Below are 20947 nucleotides of genomic sequence, written 5' to 3' on the forward strand. Positions count from 1 at the left end.
AACCCTGACTGACATGGCTATATCACCCTAACTCTTAAGTGTAGACTAATCCTGATATGGGCATACAGGTGTAGAAAAATACACAGGATAAGGCTTTTCTTGGTTTCTCTGTTCTGTGCTCATCCTACAATGTGGGACAAGAATAACTTCAAGCCACACTTCTGTTCCCTTGGTCTTGGGACCTGCATAAATTAGACCAGTCTGAAAGCTACTTCAAATTCTGTCAAGCTGCCCAAAGCCCCAGAAAGCTGTTGGAGCAGCTGGGAAACACCATCCCCTAGGGCAGCTCCAACATGTCCCCTTCTCCTGGGAATGTCCACTCCATTGAGGATGTCACAAGAGGGAAGCATGGAGCTGGTACATTGGAGTAGAGCTGAATGAAAAACAACGTGGTTTTTGTTTTGACTTTTTTTTAGGGGGGGGTGCAGGGGAAAGGGTGTTCAGTGGTCATTTTGAGATTTTTCACAACTTTTGTTTTTCAGGGTGTTTTGTTTTGTTTGGCCTAAACTATTTGCTGGATTTGACATAAATTCACAAATAGTTTTGGCACCCCAAACAGGCATTTTTCAGCAAACTTTCTATTCACCCAATTTTTTTCTCAGATCCACATTAAAGGGTTTGGATTTCCTGCAGCGTATCTGTTTAAAGTGTGTTTTTTATGGGGCAATTTGGATAAGGATGCACCCAGACAGATTGCTAATGAGTGGAAGATAAACCAAGCCACCACTCTGCATCTTTCAAGTTCTAACTGGCTTTCTGTGGGTCTGCCAGACTTTTCTAATCATAGGCTTCAGGTGGTGCAGAGTGATGATTGGTAGAACATTCCTGTAACATTACATCACTGGTGACTGGTACAAAAATATACTTTCATGTTACCAAATGTCACCAGTTGCTTCTAATGAAAGTTCAAGTTGACAGCTATTTGACTTTAAAGCTATGGTGACTATTTCAAATGTCTGGAGCTCTTTTTTCACATTTTAGAACTAGTGGATTTCTCTACTCTCTTCTTTCTGTCTTTCTTAATTTATTCTACCTTTTTTCCAAACTATTATTATTATTCCTATGACGATAAAAAATAACTTATCATCCATAGGTTTCAAAGCTCTTTACAAAGGAGGGTGTATCATTATCCCTATTTTACTGATGGATAAATTAAGGCATGGGGAGGGGAAAGGGATGTACAAAAGTTCACGCAACTCTGTGTCAGAGCTGGAATTAGAATGTATGTCTCCAAATGCCAAGTCCAGACCCAAATTCACTAGAGCGGACAGCCTCATGGGAGTTGTAATTCGGGTGCCTCATTATCCGATTCTGTCCTGTAGTCTGGGCTCCCTAGGCAGACTACATCTCCCATGGAAATTCCATGACCACAGTGGCTCATGGGAAATGTAGTCCAGCTGGAAATGTAGTCTCCTCATAGAAGAGAATGGGGGCATGAGGCACTCAAACTACAACTCCCAAAAAACACTATAGTTATTCAGGCCAATGCAGATTAATGTTGATCTGATTCAAAACTAAACTTTTGATTCAGTTTGACAAACAGAAATGAAACACGTCAATTTGGGAATATTTAAACATTTAATTTTGACAATATTTAAACATTAAATTCAAAACTTATTGTGCTGAGAGAAAAATATTCAATATCTTGACTTTTCATCCCAATGTCAAAATTATCAGGATTTCCTGTGGGACAAAATTCCAATTTTTGATCAGCTCTACTTGCAAGCTGTGTTTCTTCTGCCATCATTAATTGATGTCTCTCAAAGCATTCTGCATTGATTAGGCAGCACCCTAGGAGAAAAAACAAGGGCTTTAGAAGTGTGATAAACTCGGGACAGACAGTTGCAAGGGGAGGGGGTAGGAGTCAGTCCCAGAGGGTTAAAAGGCCCTCCTCCTTATCAACTGAGAGACAACTACAGGTCAATCAGGTTCAGCTGAGAAAGGGTTACCAAGGTAGCAAATTAGAATCAGCTGAGGGGGAGCTACCTGAAGGTAATTAGGACCAGGTGATTCCAACTTGGGGCTGCCTGAGACCTTTTTAAACCCCTTCCTGGGAGGAAGGAGGGGGGGGGGAAGCAGAGAGAGAAAAGGAGCCGGAGCCGGAGCCGGAGCCGGAGCCTGAGCCTGAGCCTGAGCCTGGCTGCCAGGAGTGTTGGAGCAGCAAGCCTCCCCAGGAGGAGCAGCAGTACACTCTCCCACAAGGCAGGAAAAAATTACTTTAAATAAGGCTGGTGGGAAGACAGGGAACAGACTTCCCCTGAGTCCTAAGGGGGACTGCAATTACCCAAGCCTGTCTCCCCAGGGCTAAAAACAGCAGAGGCTGGGGAAACTGAGAAGGTACTTTGCCACAGAAGTTACTGAGATATCTCCTAAGATTCTGGACCTGTCACCAAAATGACTCTACCTGGGAGTGCATGTTCTCTTATACAGTACAGAATAAACAGTATTGGTTCCCATATTCAGTATACATTTGCAATATAAAAATATTGTATACATTTCAATATTTACATCCAAGCATAATTTACTGAACTGTACATCTTTACATTAAACATGTCCTGATGTATTTGTTAAATCAACTTTTGATCCGAATTTTCAAAGCTCAAAACAACTAGCCCAATGAACTCACAACGTGTCTGGTTCTTACATGCATGAAACATGTGAAACAAACTCTAGGCTGCACCTTGGCCAACTTTTATCACTTGGCTCCATGAAGTCACTATGGGACTCAAGGAACTAGCCTCTCCAAAGATGATTGTTGTTATACTTACAAACTCATTTGAAGACTTGCATTTACAACCCTGAACAAGTGAAGAAACAAGGACTTGCCAAATAATAGTATCCTGACAGTTCCATTTTGGCTACAGTTCATGCAGGCATACAAGAATAAATTATTTCACATCCATTTGGCTGCAATTTACTCTCATTGATTTGGCTTAAGATTGGGTTTCAGATATAGTAGCATTTGAATAAGTTGAGAATTTAGTTTAAAACACTTATCTTTTGTAAAGCTACACCTCTTTTAGTAGATCTTCCATCACAAACATGAAGGATATGTGAACTTGCTAATACGAAGACATACATCACTCAATCAATGTAACCCATATAATCAATACATATGTCCTATGTAGGTCCAGTAAAGCCAATCTGTTATACTTTCCAGCAAGTACATTGAAAGTATGTGCTAGGCAAATGCATGGCCATCTCCTTAGTCATATTACACACAGGCACATCTGTAGTAGAGCAGGTCTCTGGGAAGATGAGCTGGTCCCCCAACATGTCCTCTATTGTCAGATGACTTCAGATCTCTTTGAGAGAGAAAAACACTGGAAGGCTGGTGCTTGTTCCTCCAGATCAACTATTCCCTCCATTGGTGCTCTGCCAAATAGGCCATGTTCCACAGCCTTGCCAGATCACCTGCACTCACCCTCACTAATCTACATCATCTTCCCACAGCATTCACTTAGGAACAACCAGGCTCCAGAGCATGTAATGTCCCAACATCTTTCCCATCTGGGTTCACTACTGACTCCATTCTGAATCCCACTACCGAATGGCCAGCGTCCAGCTGACAACACCTCTGTTGGAAAACTAAATGCTAGGAGGTTCATCTCCTGGAATGCTACATGGTGGCTTATGAGAGAGAGGAACAACCAGGGTAACAAGCCCGCTAACACTGGCCACTTATCATTTGAAAAATGTAGGTTTTTATTAATTTCTCTCAGCATGTCTGCCTCTCCCTACAGCTTCTGAGCTAAACTCTGTCCAATCTGGTTGCATCAGTCAGTCTTAAAATTTTGTTTGAAAATCTCCACTATTTGATATGTGTGCCTTTTGATAGTGGAGATGTCAGAAGCACGTACTAATTACTGCTTATGTTCACTTAGTGGGCGATATCACACCATCCTCTCAGGAAGATGGAAAATGTGACACAGGAATTTTTGAAAATTCCAGATTTTGCTGAAGACTCAAAGCTACCACTGACACTTCCTTTTCCTCCTGACATACCATCCCTGACACTGGAAAAGAGACCAGCCAAGGCAGAGCATAGCAACTAGCGATGTGCAAAATGTGACAGTGCTTTGGCTCAGTCTCTACAATGTTCAGTGAAAAACAACGCTCCAAAACTAGATAAAAGGGTATATTACAAAAGCCTAGTGATGCAGTACTAAGTAGTTCTTATGTTCTTTCCCTTCTGCATCCTTAACTAAATTTGGATTGGTTGTTTTTTTATGACAGGATATTTTTTAAAAGCTTCATTCCATGACAATCCACTGAAGTTGCTTTTGCATATTAAATACATAAGATCTGTGTAAATGACAGCTATATGTGTCACAACAACTATTTTATGCTCAAATTTTGTTTATGGAGAAAATGTTCCTATTTGTAAACTGTAGGAGAATTTTTACCAACAATCAATCCTTTTAAAGATCACAGCTGTAGAAAACACCATCACAAAACAGAATTAGCAACACTCGCTTACCTCCCAACAAGGTTCCAATTAATGTTCTTTCTGAAGCAGATGTTGACATTTTGAAATAGATAAAACTTGATTATGAAAATAAATTTAACAGGGTGAAGAAAATCTGGGCCTTTTTTACATGGCTTATATTTGTTTTCTTGAGCATAGGTATGTTGAAATGCTTCAAAACTGCTTTACATTAATTTAATCACTTAAATAGTCTTTCTAATCTCCATGCTCTGGGCTGGTAAACAAATATTTGTCACTTAGCTTATCTTTATTTCCAGCCACTAAGCAGTACTATGATGCTAATATGATCCAGTATGGCAGTTCTGATCCCATTATTTATGGAAAGGATTTACAAGACTGATGCAGTGTTTCTTAGATCTATCAATTCATTATTTTCACACCTTAGAAAGCAGAAATTAATAGAATGAGCTAGGCAAATACTGCAAAAATATAGTCACAAATATTAACTGAACACAGCATTTTCAAAGAGGATGAGATGGTTGCATAGTAGGGAAATAAGTCACTCCGTTTGCACGGGCAGATTTTTTTAAAGCTCAGTGTTGGGGCAGATATGGTTCTGAAAATATAAGATAATACTGGCCCACCAATGCTACATGAGGCTAGCACAAAGTTGCAGAAAGCTTCAGCCCAGTCTGGCTAAGGAGCCCAAAAGAAGGCACTGCAGAACTCTCACAACACATGATGACTATATAAATGCTCACAGGCAGTTATGACCACAGATGCGTACTATTTGGTCAATCACTAGTAGTCTGTCTGAGCACAGAGAGTGACAAGGCAGCTGGCATTAAAGCATTGCCTCTCTTAGGTACAGCAGGAGTACTGAGTTGCATAATAATCTATTTACACATAGGGGACAGGTCACAATGGTAACTGGCAAGACTGGAAGGATATGATGCTAGCCAAGTACATGAGAGAGAACGCCAGTGCTCAGGGAATCATTTGGAACAAGTATGACACTTTCTGATGGGCATTCAGAATCCTAAAACGCATTCACACTTCAGACTCTGGAGGTACTGGGTAGCATCTTGGGCAAGGAGAAGAATCTAGATATTGCTTGGCAAGAGGGGTGAGAAAGGACAAAAGAGGGACAACCTAGGTGTTGGACCAACAAACGATACACTGTGTTGAGAGAGGACTAGCAGAATTTCTGCTATTCACAAACCAATATAGTAGTCCAGAATACTCAATGAGGCCAGTGCTATTGGTGGATCTATCAGGCACCCCAAAGACACTAAAACCAAGTGGCACCATCTGCAACAGATCTTAATGTAACTTGGAGGCGCACAAAGATACCTAGTGCTAGAGAGGGAATCTGGTAGCCAGTTGGGCTTGCTATAGGGTTTGCTACACTAGGACTCCCAATTAGAAAGCATCATGCTCATGCTTATCTTCCTGTTGTTCTGCTTTCTCCATATCATGCCACAACATTCTTTCTCTACATACTCAACACCCTTTCTCTATTGCTTAGCCATCTTTCCAACTCTATCCTGGTCTGCTCCAAGAATGTCATGGCAGAGAGCATGGACTGTCTCCCTGATTCACTGCCTGATGTCTTTGGCTGTTGCTTCCAGAGACTGGTTTAACGGACACAACCATCTTTGGGTGGCACTTCTCAGGCTAGTTGACCCTCGTGGCCTGATCTGTGGCTTCTGGACAGAAACTACAACCCCACTGGTTCCAAAGGGGACAAAATTCACCTGTGATGTTGCATTCCATATGTTTATGGAAATATGCTTATGAGTGTAAATATAATGTAACTGGAATATACTTTATGCAAAAGGTCTCTTGGAACGTATCATTACAAAGCTTATAATCTACTGGGTGTGTTCATCCTATTTGTATGAATGTATCATTCTTGTATCTGAAGATAGAAATATGAAGATAGAAATATGAAGTTCTATTGTAATTATAAAAATGTGTGCCATTAATGGTGGTTTAGAATCTTGATGGCTCCCATTGACCAGGACAATTGGTTGTAAATGGCTCTGTTTACTTGTAAGCCTTCCTGTACTCCCGTGAGTCAGGAGGAAAGAATGGAGGCTTGGGGTCTCACAGGACATGTGACCATGTTACCTGGTACTGGAATCCATCTTAAACCCAGTGCTTTTCCATTTAGGAGGAGGGGTGGGGATCCAGAGAGACAAAAGATTCCCACCTTGTGCCAAAGCTACAAAAGGGGGTGGAACAGAACAAAGGGGGCTGCCAATCATGAGAAATCCCCGAGTTACCACCTGAGCTGGAACTAACAAGAGCTGTACCAGGGGAAAGGATTGAGCCAGAGTAGGAAGGAGTCTAGTCTGTGAAAGAAGCTTATTGGAACATCTCAAAGCATGCAATTTACCTGTATTCAGTTTCTTAATGTATTAGGCTTAGACTTCCGTGTTTTGTTTTATTTTGCTTGGTAACTTACTTTGTTCCATCTGTTATATACTTAAAACCACTTAAATCCAGTTTTTATACTTAATAAAATCACTTTTGTTTATTAATTAACCCAGAGTAAGTGATTAATACCTGGGGGAGCAAACAGCTGTGCATATCTCTCTATCAGTGTTATAGATGGTGGACAATTTATGAGTTTACCCTGTATAAGCTTTATACAGAGTAAAACGGATTTATTTGGGGTTTGGATCCCATTGGGAGCTGGGTGTATGGGTGCTGGAGAGAGATGACCTGCTGAGCAGTTTTTGGTTAAAGCCTGCAGCTTTGGGGACGTGGTTCAGAACTGAGTCTGTATTGCAGCAGACTAGCATGCCTGGCTCAACAAGGCAAGGTTCTGGAGTCCCAAGCCATCAGGGAAAATGGGCTCAGAGGTAATTTCAGCACATCAGGTGACAGTCCCAAGGGGATCTCTGTGACCAAACCCATCAAATCACCATTCAGTAGAATGTTCTGGGGAAAACTCAGCAAGGAAAACCTCACAGGTTCTTGTACTCTTTCTTTCATGTTGGGTATTCATTAAGAAATGGCAAGACCCTGCCCTCACCCAACTGTTATCACCTGAGTATTGATAGTGTTGATTTGACTATCAGTGGTGTAGTGTTGTATGCTTCTGTTTTCTATGTAGTGCACCTTTAAAGATCCCTATCTGCCTAACAGACAGTGCTGTGAGGTTGTTTCAAGATGGAGGATCTTACATAGGGACAGAAATGTTTTTGTTTTTTCTCTCATGGAGATTTTGTTTATTGGGTTCTGTTGCTTTGTTTCCCTTAAAAGCCAGATAGCCTGAAAAGACATAGTTTTTAAGTACGGAAAATGTAATGAATTATGCCTTTACTGGAAATGCCAAGGTCTTTCACACTTGTTTGTTTCAAAATACATTGTTCCCTTATTCCTGTGGGTCTCTCCATTACTCACACCAGTCACTTATCATAAGCAAAATGTTATATAAACAGCAGAGGCTAAAATAAAGTTAAAATCATATAAAATGCTACACTTTATAGACCACCATAGTAAATAATTAGCACTTCTGTGTAATGCTGATCTGCTTTAAATAGAATTACAAAATAACGTCATGCAGTCACAGTCTTAATTAAAAAGGGAATTGCAGTTATCAATATTTTGCTGTTCTAGTGGGTATCTAGTGGGGTTCTGGAAAGTTCTGTCCTGGGTTTAGAACTAGTGAATATTTTCGTTTATAACTTGGATAATGGAGTGCAATTGGTGGATGACACCAAGCAAGGAGGGATTGCAAGTACTTTGGAGGACAAGATTAGAATTCAAAACAATCTTGACCAATTGGAGAATTGGTCTGTAATCAACAAGATGAAATCAGTAAAGAGAGGTGCAAGTACTACACTTTGGGGGGAAAAAATCAAATGCACAAGTACAAAATGGAAAATAACTGGCTAGGTGGTATAACTACAGAAGAAAGATCTGGGGTTATAATGTATCACAAATTGAATATGAGCCAACAATGTGATATTTTGGGATGTATTAACAAGAGTGTTGTATGTAAGACACAGGATGTAACTGTCCCACTCTACTCAGCATTGGTGAGGCATTAGCTGGAGGACATAATGTCCAGTTCTGGGTGCCATGGTTTAAGAAAGATGTGAACAAATTGGAGAGAGTCCAGAGGAAAGCAACAAAAATGCTGAAGAGTTTAGACAGCATAACCTAGGAGGAAAGGTTTGGAGAAAATACTGGGCATGTTTAGACTTGATAAATAGACTGAGGGGGGGACTTGATAAGAATCTTTAAATATGGTAAGGGATGCTTATAAAGAGGAGAGTGATTGATTGTTCTCAATGTCCACTGTAGATGAGGGGTCTAGTAATTGGCTTCATCTGCAGCAAGGGAAACTTAGGTTAGATATTAGGAAAAACTTTCTAACTCTAAGATTAGTTAAGAACTGAAACAAGGGAGGCTGTGGAATCCCCATCATTGTAGATTTTGAAGAACAGGATATAATAAGGACCTGTCAGGTATATTTGGTCCTGCCTTAGCACAGGAGACTGGACTAGATGAACTCTCAAGGTCCCTTCCAGCCCTACTATCAATGGCTCTATGATTTTGCTGGATGGCTTGGCAACAGCATGTTAATAACAAGCTAGCCTGAAATCTGAAAGAGATTCACTTTCAAATATACTAAATGTTTTAGCCACTTCCATTTTACTCTAATTGTATTACTACCATATTCAGATTATGAGGAAAACAGCCATATCCAAGGGAACAGATCCAGGTTTAGGAAGTTGAATAAATTGCTTCTTGTTCTTCCAAAGATGGGCTATTGGCAATTGATTGCCTTCATTGCTGAGCTTCTACAACCGATTTTATACTGTGACAGGGCCTCAGGCCTGGTCTACACTATGGGGGGTGTCAATGTAAGATACACAACTTCAGCTACGGGAATACCATAGTTGAAGTCGACGTATCTTATTGTGACTTACCTCCTGTCCTCACAGTGCGGGATCGACGGCCGTGGCTCCCCCATCGCCTCTGCTACCGCCGCTCGCCCTGGTGGAGTTCCGGAGTCGACGGGGAGCGCATTTGGGGATCGATAGACGCGATATATCGATCCCTGATAAATCGATCGCTACCCGCCGATACGGTGGGTAGTCTGGACGTACCCTTTGTCTGTGCTTTTCCAGATGCAGAGACATAATATCTTCTGTTACCTAGCCCCTCACATTGACCATTGCAAACAAAAGGACTAACTTTACACCCCGATAGGTTTTCTATGAGGGTGATATACTTAATGGGCTCTCTGAGGTTAGACTGTACAGTTACTACTTAAAAACATTGTGAGTCTAGAAAATAAAGTCATGTAAAGTCATGATTAATCGCAATTAATTCACGCAACTCAAAAATTAATCGCGATTAAAAATATTAATTGTGATTAATCGCAGTTTTAATCACACTGTTAAACAATAAAATACAAATTGAAATGTATTAAATATTTTGGATGTTTTTCTATATTTTCATATTTTATATTCTCTGTAATTGAAATAAGTGTATATTTTTATTATAAATATTTGCACTGTAAAAATGATAAAAGAATTAGTATTTTTCAATTCACCTCATACAAGTACTGTAGTGAAATCTCTTTGTCATCAAAGTGCAACTTACAAACATAGAGGGGTTTTTTTGTGACATTACTGCACTCAAAAACAAAACAATGTAAAACTTCAGAGCCTACAAATCCACTCAGTCCTACTTCTTGTTCAGCCAATCGCTAAGACAAACAAATTTGTTTACATTTACAGGAGATAATGCTGCCTGCTTCTTATTTACAATGTCATCAGAAAGTGAGAACAGGCATTTGCATGGCACTTTTGTAGCTAGCATTGCAAGGTATTTATGTGCCAGATATGCTAAACGTCCGTATGCCCTTCATGCTTTGGCCACCATTCCAGAAGACATGCTTCCATGTTGATGATGCTTGTTAAAAAATAATGTGACTGAATTCCTTGGGGGAGAATTGTATGTCCCCTGCTCTGTTTTACCTGCATTCTGCCATATATTTCATGTTATAGCAGTCTTGGGTGATGACCCAGCACATGTTCAATTTAAGAACACTTTCACGGCAGATTTGACAAAACACAAAGAAGGTACCAATGTGAGATTTCTAAAAATAGCTATAGCACTCTACCCAAGGTTTAAGACTCTGAAGTGGATGAGGTGTGAAGCATGCTTTCAGAAGTCTTAAAAGAGCACCTTATGATAAAGAAACTACAGAACCCTAACCACTAAAAAAGAAAATCAACCTTCTGCTGGTGGCATCTGACTCAGATAATGAAAATGAACATGCATTGGTCTGCACTGCTTTGGATTGTTATCGAGTAGAACCCGTCAGCAGCATGGACACATGTCTCCTGGAATGGTGGTGGAAGCATGAAGGGACATATGAATCTTTAGCGCATCTGGCACATAAATATCTTGTGACACCGGCTACAACAGTGCCATGAGAACGTCTGTTCTCACTTTCAGGTGACACTGTAAACAAGAAGTGGACAGCATTATCTCCCGCAAATGTAAACAAACTTGTTTGTCTGAGCAATTGGCTGAACAAGCAGTAGGACAAAGTGGACTTGTACATAATTCTACATTTGTAAGTTCAACTTTCATGATAAAGAGATTGCACTACAGTACTTGTAGTAGGTGAATTGAAAATACTTTTTTTTTACAGTGCAAATACTTGTAAAAAAATTAATATAAGCTGAGCACTGTGCACTTTGTATTCTGTGTTGTAATTGAAATCAGTATATTGGAAAACAGCCAAAATATTTAAATAAATAGTATTCTATTATTATTTAACAGTGCGATTAATCGCGATTAATTTTTAATCACTTGGCAGCCCTAATAAAAACATGCCTTAGTTAAAGCAGTTAAATAACTATCATCTGTCTCAGGCTTTTCTTTAATGCCTACTATCACAGTGATATTTAAGTGCCAAAAGCCCTGTTATAATACTATAGTAACACTTTAATTCTCATTAACAGCTAATATAATCCTCTTGTAAGAGTAGCTGATAGTAGATCTCTAGTTTAAGAATAGCTATCAGTTTCCTTAATCAATACTGAACCTTGAGGGTCAAAATATTTTGGGAGTGATTAAATAACAAGGCTGATTTAATTTGCTTCTTAGGAAAGGAATTAGCCAAGAGTTGTGTCAAATAATGTCCTGAAGAAAAATGTTTAGCATAGTTAGTTTAGGTAGTGTGAATAAATATCTCTGGCATTCAAGCCACTGTAGCCCTATAAGACAATCTCAGGCTTGCTGGTTATACATTTTTATTATCTTATGTCCTTAGTTTAGCCTTGAATAGCAATGTTTTAAGTTTAAAAAAAAATGCATTGCCCTAAGGAAAGTTTTCTTATTCAGGCACATCAGTTCTGTTCAAACATCTGCTGCCTCCCCTACAGTATCTAACTTCAGTGCTGAAAATAGCTTTCTTCCATTAGGAATTTATTCTGCCATGCTGCAAATTCTTCTGCCCTTAGAAAAGCTTTTTCACTGCCTGTCTCTAAGTACTTGGCTCTAGTCATTTCCCATTAGTTTTCCACAAGGGCTAATTCTCCACGGCCTGGTACTTTGTATTGTCATTTACATTTGTGCAAAGTGGATGTAGAATGCTACCAGATCAGAGCCCCATCTTTGGGTCTGACCAAACTGTGCTCCCTGCAATCCATGGAGTTTATGTAATCTGTAGTAGCAGTAATGTCTGGAGAATCAGCGTACCGCAGCACTCTGGCTAGACTGCAGCCATACCTCCAGCACACTCCCTACTCCAAAGGAACTGGAAAAGTGTAGTGTAGAGCCAGTTATGTTAACTTTACACCTCCAGGGATTCCCCATTGTCAGGGAACACTCAGGTACCTAACTAGGACAGTGTTATGGTCTTTGTACAGAACCAGAATGCAGGGGGTTTCTGACTTTGCTGACTGAGAGGGCATGGGGGGCCCAGAAAATCTGTGTCCTGTATCACTAACTGTAGAGAAAAAGGGAAAAAAGTGTGGAGGGATGGCCCATTTTGTTTTCAGAGGAAATAAGCTAGGAGAAAAAAAGGAATAACTTTAATTTCCTTTCTCTGTCCCCCATCATATGCACACACTGAAGCAAATGGCATCAAACAAGAATCCTATTTTTACACTTGCCCTTTGATCTCAAATTAGCAAATGATAAGAAACATGGACACTGTACAAAGTGCCTCCTGCCATTAGTAGGGGAAGATAGTCTCGAACCATAGTTTTTGAAAGATACATTGCAGGAACTTTGTTTAAACTGGATGAAGGGCTGGTCCTACACCAAATGGTGCCCCAGGCAAGGAGCGTCTTTGCCCCCCCCCTCCATTTTGTTAAACTTTTGAATACTTTATTTTTATTGCATTTGTAGCCCATTTCATGACTTGCATGATTTGGATGCATGATTTAACCCTGTCATATAAGATGAAAAACTTGCACACTAGGATCTGTAAATCTGTATCTATTCATGCCATATATAAGCACATAAAAAACTGTTTCCTCTAAGCTTATAGAAACTTTTTAATTTTAAGAATAACTTAAAAGTACTAACATCGAGAAATTGATCTGTGCACCTACCTTGGGTGGACCAGCAGTAAATAGTGTTACAGTAGGTGACAGCCTTGGAATGTTAACCTCATCCTTTAGTTCAGAAGGTCACTTTTCTTGCCTTTGCCCTCGCAAACTGAAACACAGCATCAGAGACTGGCCAATGGCATTTTCAAGCAATGTCAGTCTCTCATCAGCCATTGACAATCAAAGATATGTTTTAATGAGCCTGAGCTTTGAAAAGCTGCACTCCCCACTTGCAACTGCAATTGGCAGCGTGAGCAGAATGCTCAAAGCTATCCATACATTAAGAAAAGTGTCCTTCAGCTGTGCATCATGAATGAATAGGAGAACTTGGTGTGGAGAGTGCTTCCCATGTTGCAAAATGTGATGGCTGTTGTCCAATTCAAGACAGAGGTCTCTGTCATTGACGTCCGAACATTCCCCATGTGTCAGCATCCAGTGAAGGTCTGTGCAGTTGTTGAAGGGTGTTTTCCTGTCTGCTGACAACTTACTAAGGTCATACAAAAAAACCCAGGTCTCTTCATAGTGCTTCATGCATCCAAACCTTTCTTCAACGGACACTCGAGCAGTGCCAACGAGCGAGGAAAGAAAACTTCCTCTTAAATTTTTCTTCTGAGCTTCCCATCAGCTCATCTCTGCCCTTGTAACCAAAAGGTCTCTTCTTCCAATTAATATGAATTTCCTTAAAGACAGGCTCAACTCCTTAGTTTTCCACCATTTCTCTGGCAGCAGTGATGGCATCCTCAAATCCATTGTCTCCCTAGGCCACAACAAAATCAAGGCAGCTTCTCATCAAAGTAGTAGCGTTCGGGGTGTTCATTGACTGAGTTTGTAATGCCTTGCTTGCAAAGTTTATTTGGAACAGGATATCATGCAAACTACAATTGAGACCAGAAATTTGAAGTTGGTGATCTGGTTTGCCAGGCTTTGCACCTCGTGTCGGATTCCAGACTCAGTTTTATTCAACTATGCCAGTTCCATCAGGGTGTCATAAACCTCAGTCACTTGGTACCTCACTGGCCTTAAGCTGTCAATGCAGCTCTTCCAGAGAGTGTCACTTAGCAGCTTCAGGGTCAGCTTTGTAACATTGTCTGTGAGTATCTTCCGCCTGATAGTTGATGCTGTAAACAGGACATATGTCCTTTGCAATACTCCAAAGCGAGACACTGAATCTAAAGAAGATTCTGCTGCATTTGCCACAACCGGGCTGAGGGAATGGCAGCCACCCCTTTATATACCTGCAAAGACATGGCTGACAACATTCCAAGAGGTTCAAGGAAAATGTAGTTCTCAAAGTCTGGAAGGTTCCATGAGATTCTACAAAGGTCCAGAAAATTCTAGGAGGTTTAGTGAAAAATGAATCCACATATGGAATATCTGAAACGTTTTACTTCAAACATTCTATTTCCCCTTTTGTTGCTACCAACAAAAACAGCATCCCAAACCCAGTGCCCCCCCAAGACAGGAGCCCCCTAAGACCAGTACTGCAGGCAGTCGCCTGGGTCGCCTGCCCCTAAATCCAGCCCTGACTGGATGACCTGAAAATCCTGTGTGTGCTGAGTCAGGATTACCCCGGTAGCCAGGCCAAATGGTACATTCACCATGTTATACACTTAAAACAGACTTTATTTAGGTCTCACAACATAAAGACCTGCTCTTGGTATGAGCTCCCTCTCCAATATGCTGCCCAAGCATGTTCTGCTCTAGTGAGGTCATTTTCAGCCAAGGAACTGCACAGGGAGCACAGAGTCGGGCTAAGGCAGTGGTGGGCAACCTGCGGCCCACGGGTTGCATGCAACCCATCAGGGTAATCTACTGGCAGACTGCCAGACCATTTGCTTACATGTGCATGGCCGCCCGCAGCGCCGCAGTTTACCGTTCCCGGCCACTGGGAGCTGCGGGTGGCCGTGCAAATGTAAGCCAACAGTCTGGCAGCCTGCCACCAGATTACCCTGATGGGTCACCTGTGGCCTGTGGGCCACAGTTTGCCCACCACTGACCTAAGGGGTATTAGGTAATTGCCATTTTTAGTACATTATGCAATTTTTCAAAATTTTCTTTAACACTTGGATATTAGACATTTGAATTTTATAAAAATAACATTGCACATTTTGGAAATAATGTCCAGTGTAGTAAAAAAAAACCCACAAACATTTATCAGTGCTTCTATAAGCCACATCCAAACACCAGGGATGAAACTTTTCATACCTCTTAATACTGTGCACATATTGATCAATTGCCATGCTCAAAGCATTTCACAGACCCTGAGCCAAATTCCCTCAGGATCTGAATTGGTAGAGGGCCCCCAAGGAAAAATGTTCACTGGGGGAAGGTTATAGCAACCTCAGGAAACTGCAACTGCCCCTGTATTGGGAAACAGGTCAATAGCAGGTTAGGAGAGTCCAAAACATATATTTTAGGATCCCTCTCACACTTGTACCACATGAGGGCAGTTGGGGAAGTATCGATTCAGCTCATCTCTTCAGCAGCCTACACCACTGGAGCTCCCATGTCGTTCCCAGTTTGAATTCAAGCTGCCTTCCTACAGGCCTATGGGACGGTAGTGCTGGCAAAATTGCCTGCACTTTAATGAGGGGAAAACCCTCCTCTTTAGCCTAAGCAGCCAGACTGACATGGTTTGAAACTGCCTGTGCAAATAAGGGTGAGGTTTGTGCATTAACATGAGCTAATTACTTCTAGATTTAAGGCAGGTTAGAATAGCATTTTTTTCCTCATGGTTTCTGGTAGCTCTCCTTCCAACAGTGGCTGAAACCTTTTGAACCTCAGAAGTTTCAGTTCAGATTCATTTTGATTTGAGCTCTTGTTCTTGTTTACACAAACTGGCTCACCCATTCCTAATAATTACAGCAAGAGGATCGTCTGTTCATGCTCAGAGTTACAAAAGGCTAAATCTTGCCTCTTATGCCCCGCCCTGGAAACTGGACTTAGTACTTAGAGGAGTCATAGTGGGGTGGATCCTACCCCCAGTCCTTAGGGTGGTAACACAGTCACTCCATCACTGCCACGGTAGTACTGTGGTTGTAATAGTATCTGCTATTCCTGCTGTGTGGATCCTTTATGTTCTTCCTTTCTTCTCCTGTCCCCTCCCTCAAACCTCATTGTACAGGGATGTGTACAATGGGCACGAGGCATGGGGATGCATGGTAAATACAAGTAGCAGATCCCCTTTATCTAATATCAAAATCCTAGTCCTACATACACACAATCGAACCACACCAGATTTGCTGCACCTGAGGCCCCTCCATGCCAACGAAAGAAGAGGTAGAATTTGTCCCAAAGTACTGACTTTTCTTTATAAACAATAGCAAGTACATTGATTTAGTTGGTGTTGGTCCTGACTTAGTTGGTGTTGGTCCTGCTTTGAGCAGGGGGTTGGACTAGATGACCTCCTGAGGTCTCTTCCAACCCTAATCTTCTATGATTCTATATGTACAGTAACTCGTGAACATTAACTGTCATATCTGTACTATTAAATGTCAGAATTGTAATGTAGAAATGGTACAGGCAAACCCTAAACTATGGGCCCAGATCTTCCACCTTGCTCCACCAGTACTAAACAGCAATAAAGCTACTGGACCAAGTCCATGAAGATTTCCCCTTTTCAGGCAGATGTTTGTAAATCAGAGCAGCTTAAAGGTTGTTCTAACTTACACAAGGGACTGGATCAGTCCCCGATAGTGCCAGGATCAGGAGAGCAGAAAGGATGATTAAAAGCCACTTTTGTCTCACCTTACCCCGGTGTTGCACCAAGCACAGCAGGGCCAGATCCGATTATTTCTGAGCCATGGAATTCAAGAACCATAAAATGAGGACACTGCAATAAAAAAAAAATCTCTAGTTAATATTATTGGTCAGAGAATGGGTTAATGTTGTACTTATTTTTAAATCAATGGTTTAATCATAGGAATAAAGTATGTATTAATTAAGCTTGACTGATTTACCATGTTGCACTGTACTTTGACATTTTCAGTATTCTGCCTTTTGATTGGTTCTCTGTTCCACTTCATTCACCACAACCTCGTTCTCCAGACAGGGAGAGGTAAAAGGTGGTGCTTTAAACATAAAACAGTGAAAGGTCATTTCACAAAATAAATTAGACTGAAATTAAAACTGTTCCTGAAAATGTCAACATGAAAATCAAAGCAACAAAGACATTATCAAGAAGGGAACATATGAAAAATTATCACATTTTTATCTACAGATAAAAGTAAAAATTCAAAGCAAACTGATACCTTAAATTGATTTAGGAACAAAACCAAGTGTTCAGTAAATTTATCTTCCACAACAGCATAGAAAGAAAAGCGTGACCACTTACTATTCTGTTGCTTAAGCCTTATAGCAATGCAAGGATACTGATGAATTTTAAGCAGCTGTCACTTTGACAAATGAGAAAAAACAACAAATTCTGTTTACAATATCCCGTGAAGCATAATTAGGGCTTTTGGAAAATGGTGGCAACAAGAAAAATTGGATCACATTATTTTAATGCTAAACAGCAAAAAGACTGTAGAGGAGCCAAGTATACATAGCACAACAAGCAATAAGAAGGTTTTGGAAAATAAAACTACCTGGCAGCTGCAGAATATTTCATGCATTCTTATGTTTTCTTTATATGTCATAGGACTAAACCATAAATCACAGTAGGGGAAAAGTTATCTAATTTTCTTGTGGCCTGATCATAATATATTTTCCATAAATAGTATGTATTATTAACATCTCATGAACTATAAATGCAACACATACTGTATTCTAGCTTGGTTTAGTGCCTTAGAAGGATATAATATCAGCATAGTTTGCCATCACTGTTGTATTTAAATGAATAAATCATTTGCAACATAACATGATTACAGAATGATGGGAATCCCTGGTATGTACAATACCACAGCCATATGGACTCTGAAAGCTTTAGGATATTGTATCAACAAATCAGTTGAAAATGCCATAAGAATTAGACTATAGGTTTTTACTGCCTAGATTAAAATAGCATTTAAAAACAATTTTGTCCAAGAGTGTGTTAGACAGGTCATTGGTTGCTTGAAGTTTAGTCTACTCTTGTAAGACCCTTAATATGCATTATGGATAATCAGAATTAATATGACTGAAGTACACTTGAGCATCTGCCTCATACAGAATTCATCTATACAAGCTTTTCAGTACCACATCCCTGAGTACAATCCTTACTTTTGGGGGCTCCCCAGATTATCAGAAAAGGTTCTTCTACCACCACACCATCATGCAGGGAGGTTCCTAAGCAATATTTGTCTTTAAGATATAGACGAAGGCTAAGTTTTTACCATCAGATAAACCTTATATGGCATTGCATCTCCTTCATCTCAATAGCCAATATCTCATAATTAGAACTGTGTGACATTTATTAGCTTTGCTTTGCAGTAACACATGAGAACATTTTCTTTGGTTTTGCACCCTCAGGTTTTGCTTTAATGATTTTAATGAAATAACCAAAATTCAGAGGTAACGCAGTCTAAATCACCAACTTTTCCCCAGATCCTTGTCAAAGCCATGAATTTTGGCTGATTTCAATGCAAAATTAGGACTTCCAAAATGAGCTTCAGTTATTCAAAATGTATATAAACATTTTGCTGACCAAGGTGTGAGTGGTGAGTTTGTAACAAACCCTAAAACCAGACACGTTTTTGTGTGATTTGGTGTCACTAACATTTCATGCAGCTCTACTCAACATAACTGTCTTCTAGCCAGATGTGAAGGAAAAGTGCACATTGTCACATCACAAGGACACACTATTACAGAAAAAACAAATGGCCTGTAATATAAATTTTCAAACTTTCTTGAAAAATATGTACAGTCCTAGAACATTTAAGGGTAATCATTTATCACAGTGAGCTTAATGGCTTCTCATGAAGGGGCTTCCCAGGTTTACATTTCATATTTCCAGTTTTTTAATACAGAAAGATATAACAGCACAGGTTATGGATACATAACCATTGACTCAATATAATTAGACTAAAAATTCTGTGTTATCTACTGATTGTCTGAAAATTGTGCAGTGTTGTCCGAAATCTGATTCATCAAAACTTTTCCAATGCTATTAGATAGTTTCAATGAGTGTTCCCATCCAGTTTTAGATTTTCTGATGGAGATTATGCTGTTTGTTCAGAGTTTAAAAATGGGAGTCAGCAAGAGAGACAGATTGTGACTAGACTGGTGTGGATATGGCAAGACAACTTAACACCCTTTGTAGCATGAACAGTGACAATACTTGTGCTTCCTAAATGCAAAGAGTCCAGGAGGACAGAGGATGGAGACAGACCCAATATTGCTGAACCCAAGCATTCAAAAATCATGCTTGGTTTAAAAATTGTAATTTTTAAAATATGAGGTTCTTCTTATTTGACTTCTGGTTTTGGAGCCTTTAAGGGCTCAAGCTTAATGGCTCAAGCTTTTCTCCACAAACATGATAGGAACTATGTTAGCAATTCTCCAGTCATATGGTACAACCCCTGAGTTTACAGATTCATTAAAAATTCTTGCTAATGGGCTTGCAATTTCATGTGCCAGTTCCTTTAATATTCTTGGATGAAGATTATCTGGGCCCCCCGATTTAGTGCCATTAAGCTGTTCGAGTTTGGCTTCTATCTCAGATGTGGTAATATCTACCTCCATATCCTCATTCCCATTTGTCATCCTACTATTATCCCTAAGCTCTTCATTAGCCTCATTAAAGACTGAGCCAAAGTATTCGTTTAGATATTGGGCCATGCCTAGGTTATCCTTAACCTCCACTCCATCCTCAGTGTTTAGCAGTCCCACTTCTTTCTTTGTTTTCTTCTTATTGATATGGCTATAGAAGCTTTTACTATTGGTTTTAATTCCCTTTGCAAGGTCCAACTTTACATGGCTTTTGGCTTTTCTCACTTTATCCCTACATGTTCTGACCTCAATAAGGTAGCTTTCCTTGCTGGTCACTCCCATTTTCCATTCCAGGTAGGCTTTCTGCTTTTTCTTAATTACCTCTCTGAAATGCTTGGTCTACAACTCCTACCTATGAATTTTTTCCCCTTTCTTGGGATGCAGACGTCTGATAGTTTCTGCAACTTTGACTTGAAGTAATTCCAGGCCTCCTCCACCTTCAGATCCCCAAGTTCTTCAGTCCAATCCACTTCCCTAACTAATTTCCTTAATTTTTTTAAGTTAGCCCTTTTGAAATAAAAAACCCTATTCACAGATCTATTTTTGTTTATCCTTCCATTTAGTTTAAACTGAATTAGCTCATGATCGCTCAAACTAAGGTTGTCCCCTACAACCATTTCTTCTATGAGGTACTCACTACTCACCAAAACCAAATCTAAAATGGCATCCCCTCTTGTTGGTTTAGCAACTACTTGGTGAAGGAATCCATCAGCTAACGCATCTAGGAAAATCTGAGCCCTATTATTATTACTAGCACCTGTCTTCTAGTCTATATCTGAGAAGTTAAAGTCTCTCCCATGGTCACACAATTCCTATTAATATTTACTTCATTAAAAACATTAAAAAAGACTCTATCCATATCCAAATCAGATCCCTGTGGTATATAACACACCCCAAGCACTATCTCAGGGGAGGCTCTAGCAGCTTTCTTCCCCAATGTGATTTTTGCCTAGACAGACTCTGTCTTATCCATTCCATCACTTCTTATTTCTTTACAGTCTACCTCATCATTGATATACAATGCTACTCCACCACGTTTGCCTTTATTTCTGTCTTTCCTAAGCAGCACATACCCTTCAATACCTGTACTACAGTCATGACTACTATTCCACCATGTTTCTGTTATCCCTGTAACATCCGGTTTCACTTCCTGCACCAGTAACTCTAGTTCTTCCATTTTGTTACCTAGGCTCCTCGCACTGGTGTACAAACATCTTAATTCTTGCTGTTTGGC

At 40.1% G+C, this 20947-nt stretch overlaps 1 long non-coding RNA gene across 1 annotated transcript; it reads right to left on the reverse strand.

Moving 5' to 3' along the window:
• Positions 1 to 1734: 1734 nt before the first annotated feature.
• LOC120374577 lies at positions 1735 to 17005 on the reverse strand. Its single transcript, XR_005586156.1, has 3 exons — positions 16986 to 17005; positions 16774 to 16858; positions 1735 to 1791 (listed from the first exon to the last, which is right to left on the reverse strand). It is a non-coding gene; the product is annotated as an uncharacterized LOC120374577 (long non-coding RNA).
• Positions 17006 to 20947: the final 3942 nt, after the last annotated feature.

The sequence above is a fragment of the Mauremys reevesii genome, linkage group 11 (genome assembly GCF_016161935.1).
Source record: "Mauremys reevesii isolate NIE-2019 linkage group 11, ASM1616193v1, whole genome shotgun sequence".
Taxonomy (NCBI): domain Eukaryota; kingdom Metazoa; phylum Chordata; order Testudines; family Geoemydidae; genus Mauremys; species Mauremys reevesii.